We start from the raw sequence: 23,289 nt of genomic DNA on the forward strand, positions 1-23,289 counted from the left end.
AGCCACCTGTTTAAAAAACATTTTTCTAACTTTGGTAATTTGGGCAAGAAAAAGGCTCTCTTTCAAATGTTATTTTTAAGTCTGAATTGTTTCAAATATACAACGAAGAACAGAAAATAATACATCAAACATTCATGCATCTACCATATAACAGATTTAACGAATAGTACCGTATTTCCTTCAAATCAGTATTTTTTGAAAGTAATGAGGTATTTTATGTAGCTAAAGCTCCATCCAGTTCTTTTGCTTCCTTCTCAGAAGTTGCAAGTGCTTTGAAGCTGAAAAGTGTATCTTCTTTCATATTTTGTACTTTGCTTTCTGAACACCATATAGAAGGCACACACAGTACAATTCTGCCTGAACATTTTACAAAAATAATGTCACACATTCCCTTTACAGCCTACTTTTTTCACAACACATTCTGAGCATTTACCTATGTTAATCTATGTATATATAATTGATTTATTTTATGTATATCATTTCGTGAATAAACCAGCTTATTTACCACTTAATTTTCAGCCTTTTCACAACTATAAACAATGCTATAATCAAAAACTTGTATACTTTATTATTTAATTAATTTATTTATGTTTGCATCCAAGTTTTCTAGGATTGAGCTGCTTGGTCCTAAAATATGCATAAGAGAATACATATTGTTTTATTTATATTCTTTCTCCATTTACTTTTTAAGGTGACTTTCATTGAATTTTTTTGCAAGTCTTATGCTGAAATTTTGAATGGGACAACTTGAATTAACAAAGTTTAACTTAACCCGGTTGTCCACCACCCTTCTGAATAAAAAGAAGACTTTAGATCACTTTAATTCCAAATACCTTTCTCCCTTTTCAAATGTTATCAGATGTTATTTTAGTTCTGTTCTGCTTTTCCATCCCAAAAATAAGTTATTGTCACTATCTTGACTATTATTGAGTCACTAGATTTTTGTTTTTGTATTTGTGACATGCATTCCGAATTTCTTAGCCCCAGAATTGTTTTGAATACAACTTTACTCTCACTTTGTTTCTTATTACTTATTTTGGTGAGAATTTAAGCAGTAAAATCTCATTTTGTCTAAAATTCTTTTTACCTTCAAACTTAAATAATAGTTTCATTAATATGTAAAATCCACTTTGTCCCAAAACTTTGAATGTATGATTTCATTATCTTTTGGCTTGTTGTTTCTGTTGATAAGTCTATCAGACAGTCTAATTTTTATTCCACTGGTAGTGAATTATTTTATTTCTGCTTATTTTAAAGATTTTTTTCTTCCATTCCTTGATATTATTTTTTGTCCTGTTCAGGACTCACTTATGATTTTTTAAATTAAATAATTTATATTTTTCATTGATGCTGGAAAAAAATTTCAATCATGTATCTTTAAATATTGATCCTTCCACATTTTAATTTTTGCCTTCTTCTAAACTCCTGTTACATAGATTTTGGCATGATTTATTCTATATTTCACATTTCTAAACTCTTCTTCAATATTTTCTGCATCTTTATCCTTGTGTCTATTTTCTTGGTGATTCCTCAGATTTATCTTCAATTTCATCAATTCTTTCTTCAGCTTTATCTAATCTTTTGTTTGGCTTATTTGCTGAATTGCCAATTCATTTCATTTTGCTGGTGGAAGTTTAAGTTGATATGACTTCTCTGTCAGGCAATGTGGCAATATCGAATTTTAAAACTTAAGTTTTCATCTCTTAAAATTATGCAAGTAATCTTTTAGAAATATTTTAATGCACTCATTAGACAATTTACTCATTATATTATGACAACAGTATTTATTTCAGCATTCCTTGTGTAAAATAGAAATGTCTATCAGTAAGGGAATCAGTTATTCACTATCCATAAGATAGATACCATTCAAACAGTAATGTTACAGAATAAAATGCTCTGAGAAATACTTGATATATTTTAAATTGAATACAGTGTGTTACAAAAGTATAACAATCAGCTTTTCAACACTGGGATGAAATGCCTGAGAAAATCAACTTAAGAAGGAAGGATTTATTTTGCTTCACAGTTTTGGAAGTTTCATTCTAGGCTTGGTTGGTTCCATTGCTTTGGGCCTGGGGGGAAGCAGAATGTCACAGCACAGGGTGTGGCAGAGAAGACTGCTCATTGCATGGCAGCTAGGAAGCAAAATGACAGAAAGGAAGGATAAGCCCTTCGAAAACATGCCCCCAGTCATCTACTTCTTCCAACTAAACCCCACCTCCCACAGTTTCTGCCATTCCCCAGTAGTGCCTCCAGCTGTAGAGCAAGCCTTCAACACATGACAGTTAGGAGGACATTCCAGACCCAAACTGCAACAAAGGCCATGTGCATGATCAGGACAAAGTTTTGTGAAAGGAAAATTGGCATAAGCTAAGAAAAAATAGCATTAGGATACAAGTCATCGTGGTAACTCTGGCTGTTCCCGGTTAAGGTATGATTTGCATACTTTTCTACATAACTATCTATTCCAATTTTTCCATAGTAGCTAAAATTCTTTTGTTATAAGAAAACAAATCTGTTTTTGTAACATTCTTTTTTGATAATGTATAGAACAGTTTTAACCAAAAAGAAAATCAAGTCTATTGAAGATTAGAAAAATTAATGTAGTAATTAAGACATTATGTGATATACAATGGCAGCACAATTTGAATTGATGAAAATGAGACTGGTCGTGAGGGCAAATCTAGTAACAGATTTGGCTATATAGAATAGGAGGACAAATCAAGAGTCTGCAAAGCTTTGTCACTTGGAGAACAGCAATACTAGAAACTGAAAACTATAGAACTGTATTTCTACATACATAGACCCAGACTAAAACCTCACTCCTTAAGGGGCAACTGTCCTGTGAAAATCTACTTCAAAGAGCCAGCTGGCTTCCCCCATTTGATATTATTCTTTGGTGATTAAAAATAGGGAAAAAAACAAGAATTCTGTCATTAATTCAGCAATAGTGTTTTGAGCAACAACTATATGATACTACCATTCCAGGACCCAGGGATTTAGCTAGAAGGAAACATTTTAAGATCACTGATAAGGTTGTAATCTCCCCATGCAACATTGCACTCCCCTCCTTTGTCTTATCTTGTCCCTTCAGCTCCTTCAACGTGTCTTCAGCCGAGTGCTTGGGGAAGCCTCCCTCTATCATCAGTAACTCCCGACTAAGTTCCACTTCCAATGCCAAGCATAATTAGTAGGTTGCGGCAGCCTACATCTTTGTCCAGTGGTTATCTGGGCTTCTTGGGGAATGAGCCCATACTTTGATCTGCGATGCTCAGCAAGGCTTCAGTAGGGAGAAGTATCAGCAGACGTACTAGCCATGGGGCACATCATCCCATTGCCTCTAGCCGGCTGGGTGTCCCATTCACATGTGTTAGCGTGTAAGCTTTTAAAAGCATGGCTGGAAAAACATCTCCCACTCTCGGAGCACCCATATTAAAGATAATGGATGTGACACTAGCAGTCTGGGAAGTCAGCATTTGTGCTCTGTTTCCTGATGGAATTGAAGGACTCAAACCTCTTAAGAGCTATTGTGCTTAGTATTGCGCATTTCGCTCTATGAGAATGGAAAGGGATAATGGCTGAAAATTATATGCATCATATAAATGTTCTTCCAATCTGTCGGGTCATTTTGTTTGGTCATTGATGATCAAGGCTTTGATTCAGGGGTCTTGGTTCTGACCCCAGATAATTCTTCCATTTTTATCCAGCCTCCTGGGCTTGACCTGATTCCAGGACAAATGCTATCAGAATTAGAGGCTTTCTGGCCTCCCTCTGGTGAGTAGGCTGCTGTTGATTGAAGGTGCCTCCAGGCAGAGGCTGTTAGATGAAATGGCTGGTGTGTGTGTGTGTGTGTGTGTGTGTGTGTGTGATGTGTAAGTGCTGGGGTGTGTGTGTGTGTGTGTGTGTGTATCCTCACTTGACAACTTTGAATGAATCTACTATTATTTCTAAATAAAAAGTTAATAAATAAATAATTACTTTCAAAACGTGCTCACAATGTCTTCCATTCCTTTAAATCTTTTATTTTGCATGGCCAAATTCAGACCCTTATGCACATAGAGGAAGACAAGTAAGTGCTCTCAAAGAGGGAAACTGGTTTGGAATGACCTTTTGCAGCCAGACCTTCTCAGAACAGGCAGAGGAAATGCAGCTCCACACTTTGATCCCATGCTGCAAAATTAAAATACTTCAAAGAGCAGGGCTGGACATTTGACTGTTTTCCCCATTTTTAATCAACTGTAATATCTGAAAACAAATGCAACCTCTAGTGTAAAATTTTTCCCATTCCCTTCTTTTTCTGAAAAAAAAAATAGTTCTTGATCTAAATGGAAAGTCCTAATAATACACCATTTTTTTTAGGTTTGGAATTTAAAGATTCTAATGAAAGCTTTTCCAGCTAGGTTACTCTACAAAATCTTTTGCTCTTTTCTCCATTTAAATCTGTCTCACATTAAAAAAAAAAAATCCCTGGAATGTTAAGAAAGTGTCAGCTCACTTGTTTTAAAATGTATATATGCTTTTTCTTTCTTTTTTTTTTAACATTTCCATAGACCTTGGGTTTTTTAAAGTTCTGATTAAGATAAAAACCCATAGTCCTCATAGTCCTCAATTTCTCTCTTTTTGGAGGCACAGAAATTAGAGGTTCTCATGAGAAACAATCGTTTGTTTATCTCCCTCTTCCATCACTACACAAATTATATACCGTTTGAAAACATTACCACAAGTTGTCACACTGTTCTGTTTTATGCACATAAATACATTAGGGATGTTCAACATATGTGGGTTGAGCATTCCTAATCCAAAAATCTGAAATCCAAAGTACTCCAAAACCTGAACGCTTCTGAGTACTGACACGACAGCAGAAGGAGACAATTCTGCACTTGGCTTTGCATGAAGGGTTGCCGTCAGAACAGAGGTGCACTAAAAATCTTGTGTAAAATTGCACATTACAGGTCATGAGTATGAAGTGTATTCAAAGTATTTGAAACATAATGAATTTCAGCTTTAGTCTTGGGTCCATTCCCGAGGCACCTCATTATGTATATACAAGTATTCCAAAATTTGAAAAAAATATATGAAATTCAAAACACTTCTGGTCCCAAGCATTTTGGATAAGGGATTCTAAACCCTTATATGTATGTGTGTGTGCGCGTGTGTGTGCTCACACACATACACATATCTTACACATACTTAAAAATAAATATAAAGTTATAAAACATATTTTAACATATTCAGCCCACCAATGACACTTGACTCTTTCTTCCTAATGGTGATGATCATTGAGAACTCACTATGTCCAGATACTGTGCTCAGCACTTGCACTTGACTGACTTATTTCAGCCTCACATCCTCTCTGCAGGAGGCCTTGTCCACATCTCCATTGTGCTCCCATCATCGAGCACCTGCAGTGCCCAGAGGTGGAGTATATTAAGCATCTTGCTGGAGCCACTAGCTCCTGGGTACGAGGGCCTCTTCCACACAACTGTTGTGCTCTTCTTCCTGCTCTAAGGTGACTGCATTAAGGTTTTTATGAGGCTTTTCCCTCCTGGACTCCAAGGGGAGTCCCTCTGCTGCAGGGGTGTTTCCAGAGGGTGTCAAAAGGATGCCTGAAATTCTGAACATGGGAAACTCCTCCCCTCTTCTTTTGCAGACTTCCAACTTTGTGGTAGTTTCACTTTTTGTTCAACAGGAGCAGACCTATGGTGTAGACTTGAAGAGAAGAGCAGGGAGATTCTAACTGAATTCAAAACAGGCTGATAAAGGCGTATGGGAGGTTGTACTTGTATACTCAACATTCTCATGGCTGTGCTAGTTATAGTCAAAAGACTAGAAGCATCAGAATTCAAGGTACACCACTTCCTCCACTTCCTACTAAAATTTTTCTCAATCTTTATGTGTATAGTTCTCAAAACTAAAAGCTAATGTGCTTGGTGATATGCAAAAGTCCTGTGGTCAGAATACAGGTAGGTGGGCTGGTACACAGCTAAGTATTTAAGGTCATAGGCTTAGCCTTATGCAGAAAAGCTGTCTCTCATTCTTCATGGACCTCAGCACCTTCCCCTCCCTCTGCCTCTGCCCTTCTTTTCAATTCAAACCCACTATGTCCCAACCTGGCTTCAGTTAAATTTAAATCTGATTAAGAGAAAAAGAAAAAGCCCTGATGCTTTCAGATGCTGATTTGTGTCTGTCCCTTTACTGATTCTTGAAGCATCTGCTTGAGAAATCCCGAGGAGCCGTTTTCCTAAGGCACTTATGGTACTTCCTGTGATGATTCTCTGGCAGTACTCGAGACAGTCTTCCTGAGAAGGCATTTGCTAGTTTATATTCCCAGCCCCATGCAACTCCATGGAGAAGAGGCACACCTGAATGGCACCTGGTGAGATGCCGCAGACAGATCTTGTGTGTGAATTCCTAACCCCCACATGATGGCATTAGGAAAAGGGATCTTGGTAGAAGATTCGGTCATCTGTCCTTATGAATGAAATCAGTGCTCTGGTAAAAAAGACCTTTTACCACACAAGGAAGCAGAAAATGGCCATCTGTGAACCAAAAAGGCCCTCACCAGACATCAAATCAGGCAGCACTTGGAACTTAAAGTTCCTGGCCCCCAGAACAGTGAGTAATAAATTAATGTTGTTGATAAGCCCCAAGAATAACACACAAGAAGACCACAGGTGTTCTGCTTCTGCAATCTAGACAGACCAAGACAGCGAGCAAGCGGACAGAGGAGACCAAGCCAAAGCAAGGATGCCTCCGGTCATGCTCCTTGTGACCTCCCAACATCAGGGTCATGTCATTCCTGTGAGTAGAGTCCAAATGCTAAGTATGTGAGGCCACATATAGTCTACGAGGCTCACAGGAAGGTGGGTCTATCAGAGCTGGTCCTTCCATCAGGGAAGGACATTGGGGTGTATTCAGTCAGAGTCCTTTACCAAGTTTGTAACCACCAAGGACCGAAAGAACCTCAAGGACTCTTCAGTTCGCCTTAGGCTTCTTAGTTTCAAACCTCCAGGAGTGTGGCTTGATCCATAATTGTTAAGGCAGTACTCTTGTCTACAAGAAAGAAAAATAAAAGAGAGAAATACTTTCAAATAGGCACAACTAGGACTAGTTACTTCGTGAAAACTGCTTTTAATTATAAATGGGAAGAAGCCTGAACAAGATTTCCCTGTTCTAAGTGACACCTATAATCATTAAAAATTGACTACAATGGCAGTCTCAATCTCAAGAACACATTAAGTTCTGAAAGTTTTTCCAAAAAAAAATTATTGACATAATGTTACCAATCATGTTAATTTCCAATATAAATGCACAAATCCAGATTATTTTATAATGTAGAATAAAGATTGTGAAACTCAACAATTTAAACACTTCATAATGGAGTGGCCCAATTGAGACTAATGCTTACAGTTTTCATTTTTTTCACCCAGCATCCATCAGTTAATACATTCAACTTTAATTATGTAAAACTGACTTGAATAATCCTATTAAAGCAGTATCTAAACAAAGATTGAAAACACAGTGTAGTTAAGGAAAAGGTGACCGAGAGAAATTAAGTAAATTACCCAAGGACACACAGCTGTAAGGTAGTTTAAGGATTCAAACCCAAATAAGAAGGTTCTAGAATCTGGGCTCTTAATCTTTATGAACCTATGCTGCCTCTGCTTGGTATAATTCAATGAGCTGTTCATGCCATGTTTTTACCTCTTGTCAATTTTCTTCCACGCCACCTAAAACATTTTAGAGTCTTATTAAACCATGTCCACAGAATTCCTCCACCAATATCGAGCCAGTAACCCAGACTGACACATTAATTATCTCCCTACAGATGGTGTGATTTTTAAATGTGGACGCAGGCAAGAGCATAAGAGTCTCTCATTGAGAAGAGAAATAAACAGAGCTGCAGGAGCACAAGGAGACAGGGATGATGCTCAGCAAGGGGACTTGGTGCTAAGCTTGAAAGTGGTGTCCTTGTCCAAGGAAATGAGTCAGAGCAGGACCCTCCCTGCAGAGGGCACCGACATTCTTAGGCCCCAAAGTCTGGCTTCATGAATGTGGGAATAAACCACCCAGAAGAGCCATAGGGACCAACAGAAACCTGTGTCAGAGCAGAGCAAGGAACATTGATAGAGAATGTCATGCCAGGATTATTAATGAGCATGTCACGAGAGCCAGGATCTACACCTTGCTGAACTTGAGATAGATTATATCCATTATTTCTCCCCAATCCAGCAACCCTGCCATTCTGTCATGGAAGATTAGATCAGTCTAGACCTGTTTGCAACAATGCCAGTGACCTGTTCTATGAATGTCTTCAAATTGATTTCTGGGTGATTTATTATACAGTCCTTTCAGTCCAGAAATTATTATCCAATAATTATTTGGGTTCTCTTTTCCTTGCTGTAAGGGAGGGATAAAGGAGCACAGCATCTTTTTTCTTGGCTTAAGACACTTAACTATGAATTCTTAAAAATGGAAACAGTTAGGTTTTTGATGGCCCCACCAGTCCTGAGAGTTCTTTGGTGGCAAGTCATCAGGGCCTGGAGACAAGTGGGGTCACGCTACCTAATTCCCCTCCACTCTATCCAGACTGGTGTGCCCCCTCCACCTATGAACTCTCATTTCTATTAGAGAATGTCTAATTCAGAGCTATCAAAGCTCTCTATTAAGATCATCACTAAGGGGCTGTAGTGTTGTAGCTCAGTGGCAGAGTGCTTGCCTAGCATGTGGAGGCACTGGGTTTGATCCTCAGCACCATAAATAAATAAATAAATAAAATAAAGATATTGTGTCCATCCACAACTAAAAAAATTAATCTAATGCTAAAAAAAAAAAAAAAAAAAAAAAAAAAAAAAAAAAAAAAACCTTCACTAAGATGATCAATGACATTAGTGGTGCTTCAGAGTTCCTCCTACAGAAGATTCAGGATTCCAATTGCTTAACGTTAAAATATCAAAGAACAGAATCTTGCATTCCTTTATACTCAATGGAGCAAATAAGGGGTGGGGGGAAGAAGTAAATGGCAAATTAAATACGAATGATGGCATTAAAGGTGACTTGACCTCTTTCTCAGAAAATAAGAGGCAAAGAGAATGATATTAAAACAGAAAAAACTATAAGACCCACTGATGAGTAAGATAGAAGGAGGTGTTCTTTCTTCCAAATACCTGGGCAATAACCTAGCTGTGACCTGGAACTATTTTCCCTATGCACCACTGATGTCTCTACTGAACACTGCCTCATAGATCTACCAATGAGGCTGGCCACCAAAGTTACCAGGAGGCCATGTTTCTCTTTAACACCACCTGACTTTACAAGGCCCAATTTTACCTGCATGCTTTTTCTTCTCAGGTGATCTCCTCCTCAACCTCAAAGACTCTCTGGGTTTGTTTCACATTCTATGCCCTAAGACATGAACAGGTAACTCACTACCTCACCCAGATATATTGAAATTTGTTGGGCTTATGAAAAACCTTACATCAAAGGAATAATCACAACTAACTCTGTCAAACACTTATTCTGGAGCAGTCTTTATTTAATTACTTGTATACATCAACTCATTTTATTCTTTCAACAACCCTATGTTATAGGTGCAAGTGATGGCCCAACGATATAGATAAAAGACTGGTGCAGAAATGTCACTTGCCCAAACTACTCATATAGCTGGGCATCAGGTGGCTTCCCTAAATTCCTGTACTCCAAACTGTATATTTCCTTTTTAGAAAAAAAAAAAATTGTGCTTGGAGTTTTGCTCTTTCTCATTTTTTTTAAGACTTCTATCTCATGAACTTTTTCATGTTCAGTTTTGATTTCATAGAGAATATTGCTAATAGAATTTCCTAAGAGATGGTTGTGGTCAAAGAAAATTTCTGCCCTTTTACTCTTTTATCTTTTCTGTGCCTCTTGCCCAGTCACCTCATCCTCTAGTAAACATTGCCTCAAACTCATCAGGAAAAGTATGGAGTTGCTCAGGATCTCCCAATAAGTTTTGGTTTTTTGATGGGATGAGATATACCATCACTTATCTTGGTACATGCTGTGCTCATAAAACAGAGATAGCTAAGATAATTATCCATAAATGGTTACTTTAGTATAAAAAGACAGATCCATTTCTTAGGTTTAAAATGCTTTGTCTATTTGTCATATTGGTATTTTCCTCTTGACAAATGGAATTTTAATGTACTAGATTTATACAAGAATAAGCAAACCAAAACTTCCACCTACTTTTATTCTGTTCACATTTACATTTATGCCTTTGGTAAAGAGAAGCAAAATTCTAAGTTTCATACATATTTTCTGACACAGGATTAAGAACTGGCTGGAAGAGTTCTTTGAAGAACACCTTACGAGTCTCTTAGCGATTTAGAAATACATGTGAGGTAGGAATGTAAGATAGATGCTTAAATCTTTCCAATTCAGTGTTGGTTTTCAGAGAAAAAGCTTATGTTCCATTTACTAGTCACTGTGTATAAAACCAACTTTCTCCCCTTTCTCTCTTTATCATATGATCCAATAACACTATGTTTTAAATAATTATAGCAATAATTTTTATTAATGGTCAAACTATCCCATGTTTGATCAATGGGAGGAAGGCCCCAGCTTTTTTTTTTCTTTTCACATGTCCTGAAGCTAATTAAAAATCTTCTTGTTTGGGTACAATAAAAGTGTCCAGGATCTACTGGCATTTATTTAGCTCAACCTGGTGGAAGCGGCAAATTCTCCCAAGAGTCCTCATTCTTGTGGTGGAAATGGGACTTAGAGTCCATATTCAGAGTCCTTTGTGTGTATATTGGATTGTCATTTAGTCTAGACCTCTTCAACAGACAAAGCTAAGAAAGAAATATTTTTGAAAAAAAAATCATTTTTATTAAAATTTCCATTCATCAGTAAATATTATAATCATTTGCATCTTTTGTAATCATATCTATCCTTTCTCTCATGCTGAATTTTCTGTCTCTCGTCACATTAGCATAATTTTTTATTTGTATTACATTATAATATATAATTACCATTATTACCGTGAATAATTATGCTTTTAAATAAGAGCTAGGATTTTCTTATGTCCTTCTTATGAAGCCTAAAAGTACATAACCAGAGCCAGGTGCAGTGGCACAAGCCTGTAATCCCAGTCATTTGGGAGACTGAGGCAGGAGGATCACAAATTCAAGGCCAGCTTTAGCAATTTGGGTAGGCCCTAAGCAATTTAGCAAGACCCTGTTTCAAAATAAAAAGTTAAAAGGGATGGGGTTGTATTTCAGTGGTATAGTGCCCCGGGTTCAATCCCTAGTATCAAAAAAAAAAAAAAAAAAAAAAAACCTTTAAAGATGAAAAGGCAAAATTGTGTGCTCTAAATAAATTAGAATGATTATTTTCTGGGTGGGTATGATATTAACTTGGTGTACAATTATGTTAATTTATTTTAGTCTTTTATCAGTTTTTAGAGACTATTTTTCTCTTTTAATTTTTAATAGATTAAACCATAGATTTACCAATAGATTTACCATAGTATAGTAAAGGAATTCTACCTCAGAACAAATTAAACAAACGGGGGCTATATTTGTCCTTTCCTTGAATCAACTAAATATCCAGACCAAAAAAAAAAAAAAAAAATACTGCTTCACAAAACACTAGCTATCAGGCTTTGAAGGAAAACCGAAATTGAGAAAGAAAAAATAAATGAAATGGAGCCTATGAATTGACCAAGTTTGTCGCCAAATTGGGAGAAACCCAGGCAGGGTATGAAAGACTCCCTAACTTCATGAATGAGTGTTGTAAAGAGAAATTCCAATATACTTGAGACTGCTGTGCAGTAAATGTAGGGGGAGAGAGCTATACAGAGGGAACTCTAGACATCTACAAATATCCCTCCCAGTGTTCAACAGAGAACTGATCAGTGCAGGAGTGAACCCCTGGGCCAGGCCTGGGAAAGTATGTCCCAGGGGATTCGAAGTAACAGTACTCAGTGCACAGACAGGACGTGTGCCTGCCAGCCAACTCACAGAACTTTGTAATGCACAGAACATTATAGTACCCAGAAGGGTTTGTCACAATAGTTGGGAAATATGAGCTCTATACTGAACTGTGACCTGGCCCTACCTGATAATATGAAAAGCAAGAACCAAAAGGACCAAATTGTTTCCAAGTAACTTAATAAAACTGTATACCACTAATAAGAATGCAAAGACAGTGAATATCCAAAAAAAGTAGAAGTCACAACCTCTGGCATCTAGTAAAGTGACCAGGCATGCAAAGAAGTGGGAAAGTAAAATTTATCAGAGAAAGAATGCAGTCAGACCTAATGCAGAAATGAAATGATTTTAAAATTAGTGAACAAGGACTTAAAAAGATAGGACACTTTTATTCTATCATAAATTTAAAAGTTAAAGGAAGATATAAAAGATGTGAAAAAGATCCAGATTGAACTTCTAAGGACCAAAAATGACCGTGTTTGATATTTAAAACATGCTGGATGGGATTAATACCAACTTAGAATTGCACAAGAAAATATCCGTGGTCATGAAGGCATAGCAGTAGAAATTATACACACAGAGGAGAAATATTTTAAATAAATACAAAGCACATCAGTGAGTTGAGGAACAACTTCAAGCATGCCAACTGAAGTCCTCAAAGGAGAGAAGAGGGAGATTTAAAAGCAATAGTTAAAAAATAATATATAAACATTTTAAAAGTTGACAGAAATTATGAACCTGCAGATTCTGGTACTACAGAAAACCCAAGCCCAGGAACCACAAAGAACTATATTAAGTTCATTATCATTAAACTGCACAAAACCAAATGGTAAGGGAAAATGTTAAAAAGCAGTCAAAGAAAAACCAGGCATTAGGTACAGAGGAACAAAGAAAAGGAAAGGATGAAAAAAGATTTCTCCTCTGAAACAAAGATGTATATTTAAATATCACAAATAAATATTATAAATAAACATGTATATTTAAATATTATATGTATCACCTGATATACAATATATGTAATCTATTTAAGTATTATATAATTTGTTATATTATTACTTTGTGTTTGTTCTGTTTAAATATATTTCATACATATTATATTTTAAAAGATAATTCACTTTTTAAACAAAAATAGCAATGTAATATAGGGTTTCTAATATCTATAAAACTGGAAGTTATCACAACAATAGAATAGAGACAAGTAGAATATAATGTATCATATAAAATATTTGCATTCAGAATACATAACAAGCTCTTAAAACTCAATATGAATAAAATGAACAATCCAATTTAAAAATGGACAATTTAAATAGATGCTTTACCAAAGAAGAAATGTGTGTCAAATAAACATATAAAAGCACTATGAATATTATTATTTTTTTGAGAAATGCAAATGAGACTACCATGAATGAACTTTAAATACCTAATTAATGACTAAAATTAAGGCAACTGGCCTTCCCAGTGTTGTCAGGATGTTTAGCACCCATAACTCTCACACACTCTCGTCATTCATGTAAAACAACACATTTGAAAAGCATCCCCGCCTTTTTTTATATTCAATATATACCTACCACAAGATCCATTGGTTCCACATTTGGTATTTGCCCAAGAGAAATGAAAGCCTATGTCCACACACCCTTATGAATAGTCTTAGCAGGTTTATTTGCAGTGGCCACACCTAGAAGATAAATGCGTTGAATGGTTAAACACCAATCAGTGAATGGACAAACTGGGGTATATCTATAGAGTGGAGTACTATTTTGCCGTAAAAAGAACTATTAATACATGCAACAACACGTATGAGTCTCAAAATAATTGTGCTGAGTGAAAGAAGCCAACAAAGAGAAGATCAGTACTGTAAGAGTCCATTTTCATGCCATTCTAGAAAACGCCAACTGATCTATAGTGACAGAAAGCAGATCTAAAGTGATAGAAAGCAGACCGGTGGAGACTTGCTTGGAGACTGCAGGTGGGATGGAGGAAGGAGGAGAAAGGGGCAGGGCAAGGAAAGGGCTGAAGGGGAGTGTCAGAAAGGGCAGGAGAAGACTTTGTGTTGGTGGCGACGTTACTATCTTGATTACAGTGATGGTTTCATTAGTCAAATCTTGTCAAATCATGCCCTTAACCATGTGCTGCTTATTGTATGTGAGTTATACTTCAATACAGCTATTTAAAACCTGAATAATTATAATGCTATTTTCAGAAAAGTCTCACTTCCACCCAAGTCTCCTCTATTCAGTGCCCTGACTCCTCCTAGAATAGGTGGCTATTTGCATTAATATTTTATTACATTCCAAGTCTCCTTTGCATAAATAAAAGTAAATGTGTGTGAATGTTTCCCTTATCTTACTCCACAACCAACCACCATGATTCTCTCCCCTACTCCCTTTCTCGCTCTCTTCTTTCTTCCCTTACCTATATATTCCTGGAGATCACTTCTCACTGGGAATATAGATGTTTTATTCTTCATTCTCACGTAAGCATAGAATTCCCTTGTACAACTACACCAGAGCTTATTGAACCACTCCCCTTGCTGAGAGGCATTGGAGTTATTTCCTTTCTTGTGTTATCATAAATCTTCCAAGTCTTTTTATTTTTAACAATTTATCTTTGAGATTGATTCTGAGTTTCGAGAGGTAAAGGCAAAGGTAAATTTTCTAAACAGTAACATTCCCAAACTTAACATTCTTGATTTTCACTGTTTTGAGGCAACCTTGAGTGGGATGTGATCATTGGTTATTTTAATGAGGCCCAAATTTGAACAATGCTCACATTTAGGGTTATGTACAGAGGTTCATGGCTTGGCAGTCAATCAGTGGGGCTCACTGTTCTGCAGACACCTGTCTATCCAGTAGACATAGTTTGCTGTGGGATCCAAGAATAGGCTTCAAGGGTCTTGAGCCTTCTAGCAGGTCCTACGCCTGTGGACTCCCACTTTGATTAACCTCAGGTTCAGCAAGTGAACCACATGCAAAGTGCTTAGAATGATTCCAGGCGCAAGGTAGGCACTCAATTAATGGGAGTCTTTATTTCATAATGACTATCACCTTGGGACTTCTATCCACAGACTACATGAAATTAGGGGACATACTTCAGTGGTGTTTGTGATTCGGGGGATTTTTGTAAGCTTGCAAAGAGCATCTTTGATAAGAGGGAGTCCTGTTGTACATATTATTATTCATGTGGTAAATAAAGACATTGCTGTGAAGGATGTATAATGAGTCTGATATTAGAAACCAGTTCTTCCTCTAGAAAATCTGGATTAAAGGAATCCTAGTCCTCACCCAAAGTGGTTCCTCTTCAGTGGCCTCCAGAGTTGCACTCTCTTTGGGGCCAGCCCTCGGTGACCCTCAGTTTTGTTTCTGGAGCTCTTGCCTAAGGCCCAGTGTTTAAGTCTGTAGACTTTGCTCTTGCCTCTCCACGGAAGGTTGGCTCCCTTCCACCTGCTCTGGAACTCGGCCTGTGTGTGGCTGCTGCTCTTTGTCTTCCTGTTTCCCCTCCTCCATCTGCCCTGGGCTGGCTGGGGGGCTGCATCATCCTGGGTAGGCCATGCCCTGCTCTACCTGGAGGAAATGTGAAAGGCTCTGCTTGGTTTGTGGTAGAAAGAGAAACTTCCTGCTGAGAGTCTCCGGAAAACAAATCCAGCCCTTGTGGGACACCATGACACTACCTGTTTAACCCCAGGTAGGCACAGCTTGGTGGGTTGCAGCTCAATACAGTATTTCCCTGTAGACAACCCGTTATTCTCAGAGAGGACTGTCCTGTGAAGAACAGGACTGATTTGACCAGGAGTGAAACAGTGTGTGTGTGTGTGTGTGTGTGTGTGTGTGTGTGTGAAATACCAACAGGGCCAACAGACATTGATGATAAATAGGTAGATGGATAGATGATAGACAGCAGGGCAATTCCATTTAGAGGACCTTTTTACATTTCTTGTTAAATCCCTATTGAGGGTGGTTGTACTGTTTTTACTTAAGCATTCCACTCAGGTGGAGTCAGGGAGAACTTCTTGTAAGATGGAAATTTTAATACGTGTGTGGTGCATTTTAATCAGATCACTTCTAAATACCTGTGAAGTGACTGGAGAGAAGAGTTAAATGCATGTAGAATGCACATACTAATGAGATGCTCTTTCCACCATACATTAAGAATCTTGATTTTAAGTGTTAATGCCATCGTTTGTTCTGGAGGAAACCTGGTCCCCAGTTTATAGTGGATGTCAATAGGGAGATGCTCTGTCTCTAGAAAGACGCCAGGCACACAGCAAGCACTCAATAAATGCAAGCTCTTGTTTCCATAATGACCACCATCTTTGGACAGCTGTCTTACTGAACATGTATAATATGAATCAAAAGAACATTTTTTTTCAGTGATTGTTATAATGGGGCATTTTTGATTTATAGTTATTTATATTGTGAGCAACTTTACAAGACCTACCTAATGACAGCGTATAACACAAAACATGTGAGAGAGCAAAAAAACCTGGACTTGAGTTCCAATCCTACCACTCCCTGTGTGGGCTTGACTTACATGGCATTTTTTTTTTCTTATCTTAAAATGATGAGTTTAGGAAACGTTCTCTCTGTGTGTATTTCCTCATGAACTACTGACTATAATTTATAAATTAAGACCAACCTGCATTTGGAAGTTAAGACTCCTATGTGATGCATTTAAAGAATTGTGAGAAATTTTTTTTTCTCTTTTCTTTTGTTTCAACACACAGGCACTACCTTGGTTCTTCTGAGTGGTCTTTGGGAACCCTTGGTAGTAGTGGAATGTGTGTTGCTCCTGCTTTCTGTGCAACTGCTCTCCTACGCATCTCCATGCACAGTGCTGTGGTTTTGCCCTGTTCAGTGGCTCCTCTGCCTAAAGCCAAGGGAGAGCTGAAATTCAGGAAGAATTGGGTCTGACTCCAGTCTATGATTTACACACAAACCCCATGAGTCTGGATGCAGAAAAAAATGCCTCCCCCTGCCACATAAATTAGCAGAGACTCTGCATCTTGCTTTAAACCCAGCCTCAACCCCAACTGCAGCTCAAGGAACTGTTACATTCAATATGTTAGGAGCTTTGGGTTCCCCTGGAAGTGTGAAGCTTGAATTAAGAAATTCAGCTCTTAGCAAGCAAAGTGTGCAAGTTACATAAAATTTTCAGAATGATTCCTAGCCCAGAATAAGATTGAATTATGCCCAGATCAGTGGGTTTCCTTCCACTTTCCCAGCTCCTCTTTCCTATTCAGCTTGCAGAGTATGGACAGTCAGTACCTCCTCCACCTTAGCCCCCATGTGAATTAGGCCAGACTTCCCCATGGGTGGAGAGCCAAGTGGGAGAGAGAGCGAATCCAGGCAGTGGGAACACCTAGTCACCATAAAAGGGGCTCTTATGGTAAGATAGGAATAAAACCCTGGTCTCTACCACAGCCTGCATGAATTATAGTCCCTATTTCTTAAGCATCAGAGACGCTTTGAGATCACTGATATGACTTTCCAGTAAATTTAACATCATGAAAGGGCTCACTGTAGATCTGGGAATTGGGGTTTTGGGTCCCCAAAAAGGTAAATTAGATTGCTTCATGGTAAATACATAAATGAAGATTTTGTGATTATACTTCAGTGAAATGGATTTAATTGGCCTCTCTCTGTTGACTTGGATCTAAGTAAACATGGAACTTTGATGAGCTCAAGCCCTTGGTCCTAAATAGCTCAGGAGCAGTGCCTCCACCATGGTGGGTCCAGCAGGGTTTTTCCACCTCTGAGACATAGGGCAGTCAGCTACCCGTGGCGACACCTCTATCTAAGAGAATCCAAAATACAGTCCTGATCACCAGGACAGGGGCTTTATTGTTGTTACCCTGAGTTCTTCTGAGCACCGAAGCCACTGTATTTTCCAGCCCTGTTATGGAAGCGTCTGTATTGTTTAGAGGGCTGGGTTTCATCATTATTATTAAAGTAATGAAATAATGCCTCGTTACCAACTCTCTGACAATGCCCTTTATGGTAACAAAACATGCATTATTCCATCTTTGTCTAATTAATATCATGTTTAATAGGTATCTCACTTCATGCTAGATTCCAGCACTCTTTTCAAAAGCAGCAAGCTTAAGAATTTTTACTAATTTAATTGAGAGCAGTCTTAAATTAATTGTATAATTAATCTTGTCAAATTAAGTAACATTTCATACACTACCTTATTAAAGAAACTTGAATATTTTAAATTGCCATGCTATTAGGCATTAATAAAGAAGTTCTTCTTCTGTATTGTTCTGCTTTATAACACAAAGAAGGTAATTGCAATATAAATTGCAATATAAAAGCTAATTTCTATAGTACATTAATAATTAGATACACATTATTTCCCATTATATCTTTTTTTTTAATTCAATGGATGATCTTTTTTTAAAAAAAGAAAACATTATTCCCAAATTCTAGGATTTAACTATTTTATTGATGATTCGTTTTAAAACTGGACCTTGGGATACTTTCAGGAGTGTTCCAGTGGAACCCAAACATGTAGTTGTAAACTGAAAAATATCAGCCATCCAGAACTGGAAACTTTTGTATCATCATTGCTCTGATGTGTGTGAAAATGCAGCCTATTTATTAGATATAAGGGAAGGGCCTGATGGTTCATAAGTGCTTGGGGATTGCAAAACACAATGTCCTCACATCGGAAGTCAGGGGGCTTTTCTCTATAGAAAATCGGGTGACCATAGGGCAGTGCAGGGAAACAGGGATTCTAAACTGGAGATGAGACTTGGGGTGGGCAGGAAGGAATGCATAATGCCTTATCAATATTTTATGAATAGACAGAGCTGTTTCTCAAGGTCAAAACCCATAATTTCTTAACTTCTGTGAGCGCATACATTTTCATAAGTATTTGTCCTAATTTTAAGTTTCTGGGTAAGTGCCTATGTTAACTTCAGGGAGCCAGGCTCATGCCATATACCATATCCTCCAGGCAAGGACTCTGTGCTAACATAATCCAGAAACTAGTTTATGCACATTTCCAGACAGATTTAATAAATCTTATTTATTTATGATGCTTACATATTAGTATTTATGACAGACACCCAAAAGATTGATACTGAGTACTTTGGACCCAAATCCACAACTCTTAGTGGGCATTCAAAAATCCTTTGTCAAATAAGCCAATTAAGTACAAATATTCATTTTTTTAAATCTTGCTAATGGCAGGATCTAATACAAATCTTTTGTTTTTTAAACTAGTAATTCTCTAGATTTACTTGGTAGTACTGTTATGTGAAAATGGCCAATTGGCTTAAGGTTTTATTTTTTCCTTTAGAGAAAAGCTTAATAATCTCTATCAAATTCTGTTTTCAAGAACAATTTCAGGGCAATAGAAAAAAAGTGTCAAACTTTTTTTACCATGCATTTTGAAACAAATCTGTTACATGAAAAACGTATCTTCATGGGCTAAATTCCTCCTGTTTTTACCAATGTCAGTTTCTGACTATTGTACCATTCTGTCTGGTTGTCATAGTTTCTGTTCACAAAGGTTTTCACTGTTTCTTCTGAGCAAATGGTAGGATTTCATCTTTCTGCCTTTTGGGGGTGAGGGATGGTCTCTGGCTTATGAAATAGGAGAGAAGGAGAGTCACACCACCTTTGCCAATAGTGTGACTCCTCACATTCCCTTTTTCCTGCCTTAATGCACCTGAAAACATGAAATTGACTCACCTGGTTCCCCAGGGAAGCCAGCGGTAGTGTGAGCAAGGAACAGGCAGTTTCTCTTTTAAGTTGCTGGCCTTGGGGTTGGTCGTGATAAAACACACGCCGCACATCTCTGCTATGTGATCACATCCTTGAACCATGCGACAGTGAACCCAAATAATCCAGAATGCGGGGGAGAAGGTTCACTGGTCTGGGGTGATGGGATGGTGAATGGGATTTTTAAAAGTGCTTCTACTCGATTCATAAGTTTGAAACAAATCTCTCACATTTCTATGAATTTCTTTTTGACAGCTTAGAAGATTAGGTTCGACTAATTAAAAAGATTTGGGATTAGAATATGTGTGTGGGTAGAACTTGAAAATGGTTAATTCTTAATTACAGTGAAGGCGTTCTGTGAAAGTGTGCTAGGGCATAGATGGGGGTTGTTCTAGTCAATGGTAATTTTAACAGTGTTTTACTGTTCACAGGTTATACTTACTTACTATAGTATTTTCGGTAGTGCAGAAAATCACAGAAGATAAAGTTTACATCTCTTTTTATCAGGCTAAGAAGCCAGTGTTAACATCAGTATGTTCCATTGTCTTTTCTTTCATTTAAAAGAAATTGCATGTTTAACTTTGAGATGGAAAGTATTTTTTTAAATTATAAAGCAGAAAGGGCCTCTTTTATCACTTATTTTTCTCTTACAAGCAAACCTACGGTTGAGATTATCCCATTAATATGTCCTATTTTTCTATCTTTACACACATGTACATGTAACTATCTATATTGCTGTAATGGTTTAGATATGAAGTGTCCCCCAAAGACTCTTGTGTTGAACGCTTGGTCCTCAATGCAACAATGTTCACAGTGGGGATTTGAAGGTTCTGACCTCATTGGTGGATTAATCCACTGATAGCTAAAAGGACTATTGGGAGGTTGTGGAAACTGTGGGAGGTGGGACCTGACTGAAGGAACATGTCACTGGGGCATAGCCTGGGAGGGTATATATCTTCTCTCTGGTCCCTTCTGGTGCTAACACTCTCGCTCTGACCCCCCACCCCCTTCCTGGCTGCCCGGAGTGGACAGCTTCCTTCTGCCACACCCTTCCACCATGATGTTTCTGCCTTGGAGCCAGACTACTATGGATGGGCACCTCTGAAAACCATGAGCCAAAATGAATTTTTCCTCCTTTAAGTTGTTTATCTCAGGTAGTTTGGTCACAGGGACAAATTTAGCACAATTATCTATCAATGTTATTATGTACTATATATAAATCCACATAAATTTGTGGGTTTTTTTTTTTTTTTTTTTTTTTTAGTAGGATGGATTCATTCAGAACATATTCTTCAGCTCTGAGACAAAACCAGGCCAGTGCACAAAATGCTATCTCTTGTTTAAGGGCTGTATAGTATATATTTTATATACTAAAGGTGTGCCTCCAAGTTATATGTTTTATATAAAAATGTTTCTTTTGTTTGTTTTTTACTGAACGGTCCATCTGGATATGGATATTCATACTATCATGCCTTTGAAATCTTTTTATTTTTCTTCATTGAATAATGTTGTCTAGACTTCCTCTCAATGTGTGAGCTATTTTAAAAATGCACATGTCCTACATAAAAATTTCAGACTGTCCTTAGATCCCTCTCCACCCTCCCCTTCCCCATAAATAGCAGAGGTGGTGCCACATTGTCCACAGGTGCCTCCCAATTGTAAGGGAAGGGCCCAGGCCTGCGGACCTCAGTCAGGTCTGCCTCAGCATGGCTGAGGGCACCACGTTTCTATCTCGGTGGGCGGTGGGCTGCAGCGGAGCCTGCTCAGGGCGGGCAGCCCGGCTCCCTCCTCTCAGCTTCTCTGTCACAAGTAGACTTGTTTGTCAAGGTCCTCCTGCCAGGAGGAAAACTCTGGAAATGCCATCAGCGATAGGATAAGGGCCAGGAATAAGGATCAAGATTCAACAACTTCTGCTCACACAAGAGTTAAACGTGTCCAAGTCTCCAGTTTTCAACAAGAATTGACTTTAAATGTTTCTAGATAGCACTATACTTTGGACTAATATCTGCCCTCTGGTTTAAGGTATGTTATTTTATGGTTTACAATACCTTTTTATTTTAATATAATTCTTTTAATTCAGCTACAGCAAAAATATATTTGTACCGGTTTAGGTGTTTTTAACACAAGTAAGAAGTCACCACTACCACAATCAGCAAACGGAATTGTCCTATCACCTTGAAGATGCCCGCTGTACCCCATGCTAGCCCCCTTGTTTATCACATCCTCTCCCAGCCCTGAAACCACGGCCGGTGCTCTCTTCTCCATCCCTAGACCTCTGTCTTTTCAAGGGTGTCGTATAATGGAATTGTTTGGCATGGAATGTTTAGGATCTGGCTTCTTTCACCGATCAGCAAATGCATTTGATATTAACTCAGTGTGTTTCTGGTATCGACAGTTTATCACTCCCTATTGCTGTAGACAGAGTACAGTTTAACCATTCGTCCAGTGAACAATTTTTTTTTTGATAATTATGCAATTATGAGTGGAACTGCTATGAATGTTTGTGTACTGATGTTGACATGAGTGTTATTTTCGCATCTTCAGGATAAATAACCAGGCACAGGATTGCTGAGTCTCATAGTAAATGCATGCTTAACTTTACGAAGCACCGACAGTGTTTGCCCTGTTTAGGTGACATTCCATATCCCACTAGCGATGTTTGACAGTTCCATTTGCTCTGCTTCATTGTTGGCATTGATATCGTCATTTTTTCCCGTTAGCCATTTTAATAGTTGTGTAGTGGTTTTTATCAGGAGCTAACTTTCCCATTTCCTTAAGAGCTAATGATGTTGACCATCTTTCCATAGGACCACTTGTCTTACTTTTATCTTTTTATCTACTTTGGTGGAATGTATTCAAGTTTGTGTCTATTTTTAAATTGAGTGGTTTGCTTGCTATCAAATATTGAGCATTCTTTATATATTGCTACAAGGCCTTGGTTGGGTATATGAATTGCAAATGTCTTTTTGCAGTTTGTAGAGTCTTTTAATTTCTCAATAGTTGACACAGCAAAAGGGTTTCATTTTAATGAAGTCCAATGCAGCAGTTATAATATGGTTTGTATTTTGCGTTTCATATCTAAGAACTCTCTGCCTAACAAAGATTTGCTCCTGTTTTCTTCTACAGTGTTGGCTTTATACGCAGATGCATGGTCTATCAAGTTAATTTTTGCATGAGGTGGAGGTAAAAATGGAGGTCCATTGTTTTACATACCAGTTTTGATATCTAGTTTTCCAACAATTTGTGGAAAAGACTGTTGTTCTTCACTGAATAATCTTTACTCAGTTTTCAAAAATCAATCAGCCATATTGGTGTAGGTGTGGGTCCTCATGTGGACTCTTCATTATGTTCCCATTGGTCTGTGGAGGTGCCCCCGTGCCAGTACCCCCTACCTTATTCATTCAGCTGTATAGTAAATCTGAAAGGGTAATTCATGTCCCCCAAATTTATCCTTCCTTTTCAAAATTGCTTTGGCCATTCTCATTTCTTCACTTGGCACATAAAGTTCACACACACAGAGAAAACTCCTACTGGGATTTTGATAGAAATTGTATCAACTCTGTATATCAGTTTGGGAACAATGAAAATCTTTAATA

The sequence above is a fragment of the Marmota flaviventris genome, chromosome 6, assembly GCF_047511675.1.
Source record: "Marmota flaviventris isolate mMarFla1 chromosome 6, mMarFla1.hap1, whole genome shotgun sequence".
Taxonomy (NCBI): Eukaryota; Metazoa; Chordata; class Mammalia; order Rodentia; family Sciuridae; genus Marmota; species Marmota flaviventris.